The 17094-nt window shown below is 42.0% G+C and overlaps 1 protein-coding gene across 1 annotated transcript in view; it reads left to right on the top strand.

Moving 5' to 3' along the window:
- The window catches only part of LOC147027140 (syntaphilin-like), a 98596-nt gene that overhangs the window by 59524 nt on the left and 21978 nt on the right, over positions 1–17094 (top strand). The gene's annotated exons all lie outside the window — the stretch shown is intronic.

The raw sequence follows: 17094 nt of genomic DNA, 5'->3' as shown, positions 1-17094 counted from the left end.
AAATCATACTCTCCATCATAATATCAAGGAAGATAATTTCTAATACTAGCTACCACCAAAGGTGGCGCTATTTCCATCACATGTCAGTTTTGGAGTTTCGGTGGTATACACATTTGCTCCATTATCGTAAAGAAGATTGTCATTCCACATCAACCGTTGTTGTTGTTGTTGTTGTTGTTTTTATTCTCATTGCTGGGTTACCACAATGCCCTTTATAGGGTGTATTTGATCATTCATCATATGTAGAGCAACATTTTATAGAAGAACCTGATTTATTTTCAATTTCCTTACGTCTCTACAAGCACTAATTGAATATGAAATGAAAAGTTAAATTGTGATTATGAAAGAAAATCGGTTTTCAAATGTTTGTCATACTTATCAGCATCACTTTGACTCGTGTTGGAAATTTTGTGCAGAAATACTCAACATATGGCAGGGTGTTCCAGATGAAATGCCATAATTCTACACATTTGCTATTAACAAACTTTTGGCGAGCAAAACATAAACTGGGGTCATTATATGGAGGAAAGTCTCAGTTTTGTTTGATGTTTCATGACATGCGCCGCCTCGAACCAGGGAGAGACAGTGCCATTCTTGTTTCATTTTTTTTCCCCTCAAAGAGCGAAGCTTATGGAAAAGCAAGATTAGCTCGATGGTGGGGGTTGCTGGACACCAATTGGGCACATCCAGAAAAGGAATATGAGACAGACAGACAGACACAGACACAGAAGGAGGAAATACTGAGACCAGCAAGTAAGAGTGTTCGGTTAGGAGGGGTTAATGGGTATAATAAAGAACATAGGTCTGGATTGGGGGGGGGGTGACATAAGGTGGCAGTGCACTACCTGCTTTTGAAGCACTGGAAGGAAGATTGGGAAAGAACGGCCTCTGGAAGAAAGTTATATTAATGGGAAAAGCGAGGAAAAAAGGAGTTGAGGTGTGCAGTCAGGCTGTATTTTAGAATTTTAACCAGGAGAGGGTTACTGGAAGAATGCATGCATCCAGGAGTTGCCAGGGAGAGTACTAAAACCGAGAGAGCAAAGGGAACAATATCGGAGAAGAGGCTGTCAAAAACTGGGACCACTGACCTGCCTCTGATGTGAAAGCAACAGACGTTGTGCTTTGGCCTTGTCATGTGTGTTTCCAATAATGTTGAGAGCTTTAGATCCTACAGAAACCAGGAGAGGTAGAAGTGATGCTGGAGCAACAGCCCATTATGGGATAGCAGTTATCCATTGAGGTCTGGTACACTGTGGGTAGCTCCGATTTTCCAAGGAAAGATTTGGATCGATGCAGGATGCCCAGTCTACTGCTGGCTTTGGGGGCCCGCTTCACGATGTGATTGCCCAGGAGAGCTCAGGGCTGAGTGTGAGGCCGAGAAGTTCAAGAGACTGAAACTCTTCCAATGACTGACCATGGAAATAGATAGGTGGGTTCGTTTGACGATTCTTCTGGAGCGACAAGGAGTGACAATGAGATTTTCTAGTGTTGAGAGACATGTTCCATTTATCAGATCAGGTTATGATGGTTATGTCAATGGGAATGCCTCTTGGAAATGCTCCAGATCATCCTTATAGTGATATGATCCTCCCATGTATTGAGAGACCACTTTCAACAGTTAGATTGACAATCATTGAGACAGTGTGACAGCATGTAACTTGCCGGCATGAAACGTCATGTTCTAAGTAGCTGACCAACCGATTGTCTTATCTAGGTGTGTCAAAAGGAATTCAGCAATGGCTGGCCTCTCACAAGAGTGGAGTCATGAGCAAAATGGTAAAGTTTGTGTTCAAGCAAATCACATAGATCTTTGATGAAGTTGAAAGAATAATGTTTGTATGAAGACGCTGCCTTGTCCCAGCCTGAAGGGAAAGAGATTGGGAAATGGTACCTTTAATTATGACATGCTGTTTCTTCTTACCACAAAACCCTAAGGCCACCGAGTCGATCGATCCAAGACCAGCAAGGGTTGAATTCCAATCTTGAGTTTATTCCAAAATCAAAGCAAAAGCAGTAACTCAAAACACCGATGCAGCACAGTACAAAACAAAGAAAACTTTTACTGGCTGTTCTCCTTCTCCTCTCCTACTCTGCCTCCCATTGATATATCCTCAGAGGTAGAACATTCATGAAAGTCCTACCTTCTACAAACTGCCCGTACTTTCTCAACTATTCTATATCCAGAAATCCCTCGAACTCTGGAAATCTTTCTGCACAAGTAAACATCTAACTGCATTATAACTTATCCTATTTGTACTTATTACACTTTTAACATAAAATTGCACCTCAAGAAACATTAGTCAAAAAAATATATTGTTCCATATCTAATCATAGATGTGCAAAGCATGAACTTTGCACTGCACCAATCATCATCTCATCTCATATGTCCTCTTCGGGCCAAGTGGCCCATAAGGTTACAGTGTGTACTCTCCAGTCTGCCCTGTTTCTGGCTATCGGCCTGGCTTCATCCCATGATCTCTATCCTGGCTCTCTTCTTTCGTTTTTCACCTCTCCAGGTTGTTCCTGGACATCCCACTTTCTTTCTTCCTTCGGGCTTCCATGACAATGCTCTCATACAGTTATCATTCTTCATTCTTGCCACATTTCCAATCCATTTCCATCTTCTGGTCTTCACTTCATCAATGATCTTCATTACTTTGGTTATTTTGAGTATTTCTTCATTTGATACGATGTATGGCCATCTGATTTTTAATATCCTACACAGAAATTTTAACATAAATATGTCAAGTTTCCATTTGTTCCCTTCATTTATCTGCCGAGCTTTACATCCACACATTAATACTGATTTGACAAGTGAGTTATACAGTCTTAATTTGGTTTTCAATGTATAGATGTTTAAACTCCATATTTTCTTGAGTTTTTTGAAGGAATAGCTTTACAAATCCTGTTCCTTATATCTTCTTCCCCTCCTCCTTGTTTGTTGACGAAGGCCCCGAGATAGGTGTACTTATCAACTTCATTTACATGCTGGTCTACAATTTGAATTCTGTTGTTGCTTTCACCATTTGTCCTCAAAACCTCTCTTTTCTTCTTGTTTATTTTGAGTCCGGCTTTTGACGCAAATTGATTCATTTTTATTACTTTCATTTGCATATGTTGGTAGCTTGATGACAAAAGTGCAATATTGTCAGCAAAGTCCAAGTCCTTGAGTTTGGTTGTAAACTTATCCCTGTGTTGTCATCATCTGTTGTCTTCCTCATTATCCAGTCTACTACTTGCAAGAATATAAAACCGGACATTACATCTTGCTTCACTCCTATTTTTACCATGAACCACTCTGATTTGTCTCCCTCCTCTCGCACTGCATATTCACTATCCTCATGTAAGATCTGTTGCATTCTGATTATTTTGCTCGGGATTCCATAACGAGCCATGATCTTCCAAAGGCTTCCTTGGTGCACCGGGTCAAAAGCTTTTTCAAAGTCCACAAAAGTGATGCATAGGGTTTCCTGCCATTCTGCTACCTGCTAAATTGTGCTTCTACCTCTTCTAAAACCTGCTTGCGCATCCCTCAACTTGTTGTTAACTCCATCTCTAATTCTGTCTATCAGCACTCTTCCAAATACTTTACTTGAAATGGATGTTAAAAGTAATTCCTCTCCAATTTTCACATTATGTAAGATCACCTTTCTTTGGTATTTTGACAATTAACCCCTGCTTCCACACTTTAGGTACTTCTTATTTGTCCCAAATTGCTCTGAACAAATTATCAAGCCATTCCACTGTTGTGCAGATGTCTGTTTTCAAAAATTCAGCTGTAATTCCATCCTTCCCTCCAGATTTACCGTTCTTCATCTTCTTTGTTGCTGTTGTAATTTATGATTTTGATATATGACTTGTGCTGATTTCTTCTATAACAGGATCACGCTCCTCTTCCGTTATAGGATCATCAGGTATGCCTGGTGTTGGTTTAATGGTTAGGGTGATGGGCTTGCAATCCCATAATCCCAGGATCCTGAGGTCAAATCCCCCTACTTTTTGAATTAATACCAGGTGGGGTTGACTCTGCCTGTCATCCTTCCGAGGTCGGCAAAATGAGTGCCAGCTTGCTGGTATCATGTGGCGGAGTGGTGACTTGTCCAGGATTGTGCCCAATAGCCAAGGAAACTGCTTAGGCAGCACCAATGCTCTGCACAGAGTCTGGTCCCGATGGATGGATGGATCATCAGGTAGTGGTCTATTTATGATTTCTTCAAAATATTCTCTCCACCTTTCTTTCCTGGCTATTTGTTATATTAGTAGATTTCCAGTCTTGTCTTTTAACGACATTCACAGTTTTGCTTCTTTCATTACTAAGAGTCTATGAAATCACATGTAGTTCTTTCATCCTCCCATTACCCACTGCTTATTCAGCTGTCATAGCAAGGTCAGCTGCCCATTTTCTGTTGGGTCTTCTCATGCTTTTCTTCACTTCTTTGTCCTTATTACTTCCACCACCAAAGGTGAAGGAGGTTATGTTATCACACCTTTCTGTCTGTTTGTTACTTACGAAATCTAAAGATTTCGTAAGTATATTGATCACTTCCGTCCTCTGTTTGTTTAGATTTCATAAGTATATTGATCACTTCCATCCTCTGTTTGTGTGTTTGTGTGTTTGTGTGTTTGTTTGTTTGTTTGTTTGTAGGCACGATAACTCGAGAATGGAAGAAGCTACCAATGTCAAATTACACCACGTGATTCATGAGGTTGATTGCTAGCGCTGTTTAGATTTTGGTCAAAGCAGGTCAAAAGTCAAGGTCACAGTGAGGTCAAACATCCAAAACATGATAACTCGAGAAAAGTTACCACAGGTATTGTTGACGGAGCGTGAGTTTGGAAGATCGAGGTAAGTTTGGCGGAACTTGTGTCAATTCAATGAGTTACGGCTGTTTTAAAAATTTCAGTGTTATCAAATAATATCAAATAATTCCTGTTGAGAAATGGAGTATTTTTTGCTTCGGTCGACGTTACGAGTTCTTTTTAACTTCGATTTTAATTCTGTCTTCAGTTTTTGCCATCACTTAGGACGCTTAATACTCGGTTGTCTAAATTTTGGTAAAAATTGGATGTTTTGGAGACGTTTTAAGATTGTATAAAAATATTTCACCCGCCGCGTCACGGCTCGCCACATGGTGCAGCGCGCTCGAGCAGACGCGTCGTTGAGTCACGTAAAGGTTTTGCGTGTACGCGCTGATATCGTGCTCGCCCCGGCATCCTTTCGAGGTGGGGGGGCCATCGAATATGACCTTTACATTACGTTAATCCGTGGTAACTCGACAACGGAAGAAGCTACCAATGTCAAATTACACCACGTGATTCAGGAGGGTGATGGTTTGCGCTGATTAGATTTGGTCAAAATCGGTCAAAGGTCAAGGTCACAGTGAGGTCAAACATTCGATTTTTGATGGTTTGGTACAGGATCATCGTAGAAACTTCTGGTTTGCATCGCTACCTTATCTAGAGGCAGCTTTTATTAGACAAGGTCAGAGGTCAAGTTGACGATTTCGTAAGTACCAGTCTATGACTGCTTGTTTGTGTGTTTGTTTTAAGGCACGATAACTCGGGAACGGAAGAAGCTAGCAATGTCAAATTACATCACCTGATTCAGGAGGGTGATGGCGAGCACTGATTAGATTTTGGTCAAAATCGGTCAAAGGTCAAGGTCACAGTGAGGTCAAACATCCCCCAAAAAAAGTTATAACTCGAGAACAGAAGAAGCTACCAATGTCAAATTACACCACTTTATTCAGGAGGGTGATGGCTAGCGCTGATTAGATTTCGGTCAAAATCAGTCAAAGGTCAAGGTCACAGTGAGGTCAAACATTTGATTTTTGATGGTTTGGTACAGAGTCATCGTAGAAACTTCTTATCTGGTTTGCGTCGCTACCTTCTCTCGAGACAGCTTTTATTAGACAAGGTCAGAGGTTAAGTTGACGATTTTGTAAGTACCAATCTATGACTGCTTGTTACTTATGAAATCTTTAGATTTCGTAAATATATTGATGACTTCTGTCCTCTGTTTGTGTGTTTGTTTGTGTGTTTGTTTGTAGGCACGATAACTCGAGAAGATACCAATGTCAAATTACACCACGTGATTCAGGAGGGTGATGGCTAGCGCTGATTAGATTTTGGTAAAAATCGGTCAAAGGTCAAGGTCACAGTGAGATCAAACATAATTCCGTAAATTAATGTGGAGAAATGGAGTATTTTTGCTTCGGTCGACGTTACGAGTTCGTTTTAACTTCGATTTTAATTTTGTCTTCGGTTTTTGCGATCGCTTGGAACGCTTAACACTGGGTTGTTGAAATTCTGGTAAAAATCGGATGTTTTGGGGACATTTTAAGATTGTATAAAAAAATATTTCACTCGCCGTGTCACGGCTGGTCACATGGTGCAGCGCGCTCGAGCAGAGGCGTCGTTGAGTCACGTGAAGGTTTTCCGTGTGCGCGCTGACGGTGTTTTCGATAAAAATGGTGTTTAAAAGTCATTTTTTTATCCCAATAAAGGTTATCGTCGCACGCCTGACTCGCTAAGCCGTCGGATTATGTAAAGATTGTTGGTGGATGGCCGAATATTACGGTTTTGTGACTTTGATAAAATAATATTAAATAATTGCGTGAAGAAATGGATTTTTTTGCTTCGGTCGACGTTACGATTTTTGATGGTTTGGTACAGAATCATCGTAGAAACTTCTGGTTTGCGTCGCTACCTTCTCTAGAGACAGCTTTTATTAGACAAGGTCAGAGGTTAAGTTGACGATTTCGTAAGTACCAGTCTATGACTGCTTGTTACTTACGAAATCTAAAGATTTCGTAAGTATATTGATGCCTTCCGTTTCTGTTTGTTTGTAGGCACGATAACTCGAGAACGGAAGAAGCTACCAATGTCAAATTACACCACGTGATTCACAGAGATGCCAACTTTTGGAAATCAGAATTAGGGAGGATTTTCAACCGACACCAAATAATGTGCGCGAAGCGCACATCTCGAGCGCGGAGCGCTCGACCCTTGCGGCGGGGTCCAGGGCCCGCCTTAGGGCCCTGGAAGCTATGGGGTTCTAGACGCTCTCTAGTGCCCTCTGAGCCCTATTTTGGAGCATTTAACATGTTAAGAATTCCCACTTTTTGAACAAAAAAAGGGGAAAATTGTGCACTTTTTAATGTTACATGTATGTTAATATTAGTAAGTTAGGGGACAATCAAAGATTAACAAAAAGCACAAAAGAAGCAATATTTTTCTTACCTTACTGGCTGGTACTACTGCTGCTTGCTTTTTCCATGGCAGCTTTGCTGAGTGACAGCTGTGTGGCTCTTTTAGCCCTTCTGATTATGTCTTTGCTGTATTCTCTCTGGTAGCAAGGGGTGTTATGAGCTAGTTTTTCAATTAAGAGAGCTTCCAGGGTTTTGACACTCAAATTGGGACGAAATTCAGTATGATTCTTCCGTACAAGACTGAGTGCCCGCTCACATGATGCGTTCGAATGAGGAATGACCAAGATTCCCTTCATCACTTTGCTCAAATTAGGTTACTTCTTGGCACCAGTGCAGGGATCTGTGAGCTGTGAAATCCGATGCCACTGCTCATCCACTCTCACTGTCTCAGTAGCAATTGTAGCTATGGAGGCGTCTGCCTGGTAGTGAGCGAATTCACTCTCAAGACTGTCTATGTCACTATCACCGCCACTGAACAGACAGGGGAATTTCTTGATGAAAAACTCCACACAGTCAAACCCCACTTCTTGGTGTAGCTTAACATCCAGCACCTGAGCATGCTTGGCTAATTCATCATCTAGCGGCCAGGTTTTGAAGATATAATTGCAGGCTTTCACATAATATGAACGAACTGCACTGAAGAAACCTTGGATGTCTGACTCACTCAGAGTGAAGGTGGATTTCTTGAGACTCCTTTGTTCCCTTATATACAGTTTGGCATCGTTCCCAATCATGAGGTCCTCATCATTCTTCTGATGATTTCTGTCAGAGAAGGGTACATTTACCAGAGCAACCGATGACACCGATGGTTTCAAAAACCGTACAAAGATATCTTTCAGAAGACCATTCAATTCTCCGTGCAGGAGATGAATACAGGGTTCGTCTCTTTGGAGCAGAAGATTCCCCTTCTCAAAAAGCTTGTTAGCATATCGAAGGAAGAAACAATAGAGTTTTGTTTGTGGAGACAAGAACATCCTGTTGACACGTTTTTCTCTAGATTCCTGCACAGTGTTTGAGGAAGATGCGCTTTTAGTTGTAGAACTCGTAGTACACTTAGCCGCAGGGCGATCACACTTGCGTTTACTGCCAGCAGAAGAGGTCAGACTCGTAGTACCAGATCCAATTTTACGTTTGAGGAGAGAGCTTGAGGTAGGTGCAGCCAAGGAAGAAGACCTCTGATTCGAAGGTTTTGCTGAGCTTCTATCAAGTGATTTGGCAAAAGCAGAACTTAACTTGGGTCCTTCTTTGCCTGTAGATGGGACTATCACAGTCTTTCTCGACTCTGAAGGGATCTGCTTTGTAGATGAACGTGATGAAGGGCCGGTGATGCTACCTGCTCTCAGCATTGGTTTTGGTGCTGTCCCTGCTGTCTTCTTCGCAGCAGATACTGCAGTGGTAGTGGTGAATGCTGCTCCACTAGTGCTTGATCCTGCAGTGCCAGTACTGGCAGTAGATACAGTGCCGTCCTTCTTGCTCGTTGTTAGAGTCTTGGCTACAGTTGGTTGCATTTTTCTTCGTACTTCTTCTTTGAAGAAGAGGCGAAGTGGCTCCCACTGTTCAATCAGCCTGTCTAGGCACTGACCAAGGGACAGCCACCTTGTTGCGACATGCTTCAGAATCTTGTGTGTCGGGGCATCACAGAGTTCTTGCAATGCTTTCACTCCTTTGACGCGCTTACTACTTTTGTCCAAGTAGTAGTAAATATCGATGAGAAAGTCATCTAATTCAATGGGTAAGGCCTGAGCCGCCTTCTTGGCCGTATTGTGCATCATATGGCAAGGGCATCCCATGATGTAGCACTCTGGATTTTGTTTGTGGATATAAGCAGCGACTCCTTTGTGCTTGCCCACCATGACAGAGGCATTATCAGCACAAAAGGAAACACAATTTCCCCACGGAATTTTCCTGTCACTGAACTCATGATCAAGCAGTTTGAAAATGTTTTCTCCAGTGGAATCTTGTTTGCACGCAGGCAAACTTAGCAAACCTTGCTTCACAATCCCAGCACTGTTGTCATAGTACGAAATCAGGACAGGATATAGCTGGGCCTCACCACTGTCATTGCTACCGTCTGGAGCTAGGCTAAATGGAGCGAGTCTAGCAATATCGGCAATAGATGAAGCAGTAACATTTGACAACTCACCAATTACACTGGTCAACAACAAATTTGTTGTCTGCATTTTTTAAGCTGATTTAGGACGAATCTGATGCGCTGAATCCAAAACTCACATTAGTTTTGTTCAATCAGGTCAAGTTTTTGAGATATGGCCACATGTCGTTTTTTACATTTTTGTTCACATGTACACATGTGTGGAGCATTTTAGAAGAAGTTGGTGGGGGTAAAATGTCATGTCAAATAATTGTTTTAATTGGAAATAATTATTTTAATGACAAGAAGTATTCAGGTACGATAGTTCTAGGTGATTATGTCGAAAAGGGATCAGTTTGAAGTCATAAAACCTCAAAATCTTCCAAAATTGGTGAGGCAAAGCATAAAGTTCGTGGATCAAAACTAAAGTTAATGGGGCAGATTTTGTAATAATGTGATACAAAAAAGTTGTATTTCTTGAAATAACGAACTCTGAAGAATGTACAATACCTACATGCGCCAATTTATGACATGCGCTTCTGCTCAAGCTTGGAGTGCCACAGTACGAACCCAAAGATTGGAGACTGTTCATTGACAGCAGCAAGCGATCACTGAAATGTGTTCTGCTACACAACGGCAACCAGTTTCCCTCTGTACCCATCGCTCACTCGACTACACTGAAGGAGAAGTATGAAGCGGTGAAGTACGTGCTGGAGAAAATTGGTTATGATCAGCATAAGTGGTTTATTTGTGTTGACCTGAAGATGGTGAACTTTTTGTTGGGACAACAGTCTGGCTTCACCAAGTACCCATGTTTTCTGTGCATGTGGGATAGTAGGGACCGTGCTCAGCATTACACGAAGAAGGACTGGCCTGTGCGGGAGGAATTGGTGCCATGCAAAGAAAGGAACGTCATCAACGACCCTCTGGTGGACAGAGACAGAATACTCTTCCCACCGCTGCACATCAAGCTCGGCTTAATCAAGCAGTTCACCAAGGCTCTGGACAAAGATGGTGACTGCTTCACTTACTTGTGCCAGGCTTTTCCAGGATTGACCATGGAGAAGTTGAAAGCTGGCATCTTTGATGGTTCTCAGATCCGTCAGCTCATCAGAGATCCAGAGTTCAAAAACTCAATGAACGAAGTGGAACTGGAAGCGTGGAAGACATTTGTTTTGGTAGTGAAGAACTTTCTTGGCAACAATAAGGCCAGAAACTACGCAGAACTTGTCAACAACATGCTGACTGCTTTCAGAAACCTGGGTTGCAACATGAGCATCAAGATGCACTACCTATTTTCACATATGAACCGGTTTCCTGAGAACCTGGGTTCAATGAGTGACGAGCAGGGGGAGAGATTCCATCAGGACATGAAGGAGATGGAGACCAGGTATCAGGGTCGCTGGGACGCAGTCATGATGGCTGACTACTGTTGGAATCTGAAGAGAGACCTCCCTGCCGCTGAACATTCCAGGAGTTCGAAGAAACGGAAGTTCAAGCCCTGAAGTTTGAACAGTGGTGACGCAACATGCAATTTACTTGTACTTACCTTTATCAATGCCCACCATTCAGATGACAGTAATCGATGTTTCTATCATGTAATCAATAAATGTTGTTGGCAAAACATTTTTTTTCTTAAAAACATGTTTAGGATGATATGTGTTGACAAAAAATCAGCTGATAATGCCACAAAAATGTAATTGATTTTGTCACAAGATCTGATTTTTTCAAATCAACTTAGCACAAAAACCTGACCTGATGGAGAGAAACGGATGCCATTTCCTGATTCAGCAGTGCCAGAATACCCTAATTCACTTGTAGAAATCTAGACAACATTCAGAAAGTAAAAAATTGTTGACCATTTTTTTTTTTTTCTTCTTTGTTCTTGTTCTTTTTTTTTTGTTCTTTCTTTTTTCTTTTTTTTTTTTCTTGCTTTTTGTTCTTTTTTTTCTTTTTTTTTTTTGTTCTTGCACATCTTGCACATCTTGCAAGTTTATGTTCTTGCACATCCATACTTTGAAGCAACTTTTGAATCTGGAAACATCTTTTGAAATAGAGGTCCAGCATGATCTGAGACTGATATGGGCAAGTTATGTTCCACAATAAATCCACTAAAGAGAAGTTCCGCTCGGGTAACATCCTCTTCCTCGCTTGTCCCTTGTTTGGTGAAATAATTCAGAAGTGTACCGGTACTCGTGCTCGAAGATCTCTCCTTTGCAATGTCTGTGTGCCGTTTGCTTCCAACGTGCTTCCGAATATCATCGCGACCTCCGTGCTCAACTGAAATATCAACGCTGCATACTGTACAATACGCATGATGAATTCCTCTTTCAGACTTTCGAATACACGGGTATTGGAGACTGTATTCGGTCTTGTACTTCTGAGACCATTTCTTGGTCTTCGTAAGCTTCTTTTCTGCCATTTCGTAATCAACATCGAGGGCTTGAAGCATCGGTAACTTCGAAGTCGATGTTCCACAGCTGCAGCGCGACTCGTAGAACTCTAGCGGCTGTTAAACACCGCACGGTGGTCGCGACCGCCGGGCTGGTACGGGGCCAGCTGCATGCAGTGAGCGTATCGCATGCATATACACTGTGCATACATACCGCATGCACTGTATTGCACACATACCGCATGCACTAAATCTCAGTGCATGATCGCATAAGCGAGATCCAGACCCAATGTTTCGCTGCTCCTCATTTGAATTTGCAATTTTTTACGTACAATTTGGTAGCAGCGAACGTTATGGAGTTACCACCTGCTATACGTCGCAGACGATGCTTTTCATTCAATTCTCATACTAGTACATTCTGATTAGTGAACAGTGCAAAAATATCAAAATTTCGGGAGGATAAGGATAGTGATCGTAAGGGCGGGAGTTTGGGTGAATTTTCGGAAGCCTCCCGATGAAATCGGGAGGGTTGGCATCTGTGGATTCAGGAGGGTGATGGCTAGTGCTGATTAGATTTTGGTCAAAATCGGTCAAAGGTCAAGGTCACAGTGAGGTCAAACATAATTCCGTAAATTCATGTGGAGAAATGGAGTATTTTTGCTTCGCTCGACGTTAAGAGTTCGTTTTAACTTCGATTTTAATTTTGTCTTCGGTTTTTGCGATCGCTTAGGACGCGTAAAACTAGGTTGTCGGAATTCTGGTAAAAATCGGATGTTTTGGAGACTTTTTAAGATTGTATAAAAAATATTTCACTCGACGCGTCACGGGTCGTCCCATGATGTAGTGCGCTCGAGCAGACGTGTCATTGAGTGACGTTAAGGTTTTGCGTGGCGAAATGGAGTATTTTTGCTTCGCTCGACGTTACGAGTTCGTTTTAACTTCGATTTTAATTTTGTCTTCGGTTTTTGCGATCGCCTAGGACGCTTAAAACTCGGTTGTCGAAATTCTGGAACAGCGATGAATAACTGATATATATATATATAATAATAAGTGTTTTTATCAGATTCTTCTGAAAAGTAATACACCTATTATCTGGTATATCCTGCTGGTACTGAATCATTTTTTTAAAAATACAAACAAAAAAATGGAATTTTTATAAGAAATCTAGTTTTTGTCTGGGACTCATTATCTGCAAACCACAGTGTAAAATCGTAGACCACAATGAATTCAGAATTCAAGCTCCCCTTGGGCTTCTGACTGATTCATGCTTTTATTAGACAAGGTCAGAGGTCAAGTTGACGATTTCGTAAGTACCAGTCTATGACTGCTTGTTTGTTTGTCTGTTTGTTTATGTGCAGGATATCTCAAAAAGTTGAGGAATGATCCAGATGAAATTTTGTGGGCATGTTTGGTGTGTGACAAAGACCAACTGATTAGATTTTGGTGAAGATCTGGATCCGGATCCAGCTACTAGAATTTTTGAAGTGATTCTTCACCATTTAGAGATAGGGAAAAAAATTATATATAGTACAATATCTCAAAAAGTTGTGGACGGATTTGGGTGAAACTTGATGGACATTTTGGGTGTGTGACAAGAAAGAACTGCTTCAATTTTGGTGAAGATCTGAATGCGGAACTGGAAACGAGAATTATTTAATTTTAAAAGTGATTCTTCACCATTGAGAGATAGGGCCAAAACGATATAGTACTGTATAGCATGATATTTCAAAAATGTATTGGGCCTGATATGTTCTCGTGGATCAGGCATTACGCGGCGGAGGTATGCGCTCTCCCGGGCATCCTTCTCGTTCCTGTATTCTGTTTTCAGGTTCTGCTTGATTCTGTTTGACTTTGCCTGTTCTACATTGCTGTTCAATCTTCTTCTCTCCTCAACTATCTCCATAACGTCCTTGCTGATCCATGGTTTTTGACCCCTCTTTTTGTAAAGCAGCACTTCTTTTGCTGTTTCATTGTATGCTTTCTCAAAATTCTGCCACTTTCTCTCCACTATGTCTTCCAATTCCTCTTAATTAATTGTGTAACACATCGTACTTGTTTCTTATCTTTAATGAAAATTGTTTTTATCGCTGATTGTTGCAGTTTGATTGTGTCAAATTTCTTTCTGTTCTCCTTGGCGGTTTGCTTTCTCTTTAATTTCATTTTTTTTTTTTGGTTTGTAGTAGTTAAGTGGTCACTTGCAATATCTGCACCACTCATGACTCGAGTGTCCATTATCGATGCCCAATGTTGTTTGCTTACCATCACGTGGCTTGTACCAATACACCACCTGAAATACATGAGTAAAGCATTTATGACACCGATCACAGAAGAAATCGGACAACTGCTTGAGCAGGGGAATATAAACACCAAAGGAAGACCACTTTTAAATCAAATCTGGTTGCCAGATATTCTCAAAGACTCGAGAGATATCCAAAGAGATGGCCCGAATGTTGCAATTGCGATCCAGAGCATCCATCCTCTGCTGTGTCAGGGGTAACATATCCAAGGCGGAATGGCCAGGTTAATGCCAAAATTGTTGTCTGAGATTAGTGAGTTAAAGAGATCTTACAATAGGTTGGCTGCAATGATGTACTCCATTACTTTGTTTTTGATGGGGACAAACCTGATATGTATGTACTTGGGTAAATCAGTTTTAGAACCTTTCTTTATGAATAGGAGAGATGTTTGCAGCATTTTCGAAAATGGTGCTAGCTGTCTATTCAATGAGAGAGAAGAGAAGAGAAAAGAGGGTATGATCGGACTGAAGCACACACAGTTCCTGAGGATTGGAGCACTTATGCCAACACAACGAACTTTGATGAAGGCTTCCCCTGTCCACTGACAAGCCCATACCTTAAGCCGTGTCACTTGCAATGGCGGTTCCTTGATTAGAAAGTCCACAAGATGTCCCCTGTACCATTGACGACCTAAAAAAAACCGATCCAGAATTGCACTCCTTATTAGCCAAGACACAATTTGGAGAAAAGTTATTCACAGTGATGTGCATTCAAATACGGTCTATGTTTAATCCAAAAGGTGGTCATATTGAACCTGTCCTTAAACGGGAACCCAAACTCTCACACCACCTCAATGCTAATCTATCCCTTAATACCCTACGAGCTAGATATGATGTGTTCCCCCCCCCCCCCAATGTCTGAATTATAAGGTAGGTAAATTTGCAATTAAAAGGTGAAATCTTCTTATTCTTAAAATTAGCTGTGACGTCACACCTGGAAGTCGACCACCAGATCCGTACTGTGTTCAGGTTACATCGCGGTACGATGTAACTGTAAGGGTGAATCATTTAAGATTTTCCACAAATATGCCGAGTCGATGTGTCCTTGGTGGTTTTAGTAATACAAACTGAGATGGTTTCATGCTATACCAATGGCCAAAGCACCTTAAATTTGCCAGAAATTGGACGAGGTTTGTCTGAAATACCTGAGTGTGGATCGGGCCGACAAAATGTTCGCTTTTGTGCCAGGAAAAGATTACAGAGCACTGTTATGAAACAATAGAAATGGCTATAGATCTTGTGGTTATCTGCCATTATTGAGAGAGGATGCCGACCCCACGATTAGGGTTGAAGAAACAGCCGTCACTCAAAACTGTAACAGCATCTACCCAGCTACCAGTGCATGTACATGGACAATTTCAGCGGTGAATCAAATACCTGTTGCCATTTCCCGGCAGTTAACACAAGGGCATCTGAAACTATATAACTATTATAAACACAAATTTCGACAAATCAAATCAATCACCATCTGTTTATAGTGGATATTGGAGAGAAGATATTATACACAACAAGGCCAAAAGTATGTGGACACCTGCTCATACATCTCATTCCAAAATCATGGGCATTAATATGGAGTTGGTCTGCTCTTTGCTGCTATAACATCCTCCACTCTTCTGGGAAGGCTTTCCACTAGATGTTGGAACATTGCTGGGGTATTTGCTTCCATTCTGCCACAAGAGCATGCGTGAGATCGGGCACTGATGTTGGGCAATGAGGTCTGGCTCGCAGTCGGTGTTCCAATTCATCCCAAAGGTGTTTGAGGTCAGGGTTCTGTGCAGACCAGTCAAGTTCTTCCACACCGTTCTCGACAAACCATTTCTGTGTGGACCTCACTTTATGCATGGGGGCATTGTCATACTGAAACAGGAGAGGGCCTTCCTCAAACTGTTGCCACAAAGTTGGAAGCACAGAATCGTCTAGAATGTCATTGTATGCTGTAGCGTTATTTCCCTTCACTGGAACCATGAAAAACAGCCCCAGACCATTATTTCTCCACCACCAAACTTTACAGTTGGCACTATGCATTCGGGCAAGTAGCGTCCTCCTGGAATCCACCCAACCCAGATTCGTCCGTCGGACTGCCAGATGGTGAAGCGTGGTTCATCACTCCAGAGAACGTGTTTCCCCTGCTCCAGAGTCCAATGGCAGTCAGCTTTACACCACTCCAGCCAACGCCTGCATTGTGCATGGTGATCTTAGGCTTGTGTGCAGCAGCTCGGCCATGGAAACCCATTTCATGACGCTCTTAACGAGCAGTGTTTGTGCTGACGTTGCTTCCAGAGGCAGTTTGGAACTCGGTAGGGAGTGTTGCAACTGATGACAGACAATTTTTTCCACGCTACGTGCTTCAGCTCTCAGCGGTGTCGTTCTGTGAGCTTGTGTGGCCTACCACTTTGCAGATGCGCAGTTGTTACTCCTTGACATTTCCACTTCACAATAGCAGCACTTACAGTTGACTGTGGCAGCTCTAGCAGGGCAGAAATTTGATGAACTAACTTGTTGGAAAGGTGGCGTCCCATGACGGTGCCACGTTGAAACTCACTGAACTCTTCAATATGGCCAATTCTACTGCCAATGTTTGTCGATGGAGATTGCATGGCTATGTGCTTGATTTTATATATCTGTCAAGCAAACCGCCATGGGTGGCTGAAACAGCCGAATCCACTAATTACAAGGGGTTTCCACATACTTTTGGCCATGTAGTATATGTGTCATCTTCTCCCTCGAAGAGGATTTGACCTACGATGCTCAAACTTTCAGGGTACCCTACCCCCTCCACAATCCACTATCGATAATCACCCCCACAATAACCACCACCACCCCCCACCCCCCTTCATCCTCCTCCCCATCCACTGGGGAGGGACATTGACACCTCACAAACTGATGGTGGGACATGACATGGACACAAATGGTGTCTGGGAAAACTATGAAACAGTGATGTGCATTCAGATACGTAATATGCAACATTAATATTAATAACTTTACAAGATTAGTAACACACTCAATTAATACAACCTTCTGAACCGTTAATTGAATGGAAAAAAATCAACCCCCACTGAGCTGAAATGTTCATGTGAGCAGCCTTTTCATCTCTCTCGATCACTTC

Source organism: Eptatretus burgeri, chromosome 5 (assembly GCF_056783735.1).
Source record: "Eptatretus burgeri isolate ZD-2024b chromosome 5, Ebu_testis_v1, whole genome shotgun sequence".
In the NCBI taxonomy this organism is placed as follows: Eukaryota; Metazoa; Chordata; class Myxini; order Myxiniformes; family Myxinidae; genus Eptatretus; species Eptatretus burgeri.
The sequence above is the reverse complement of the archived record's forward strand: the minus strand, read 5'-3'. Positions and strand labels throughout refer to the sequence as shown.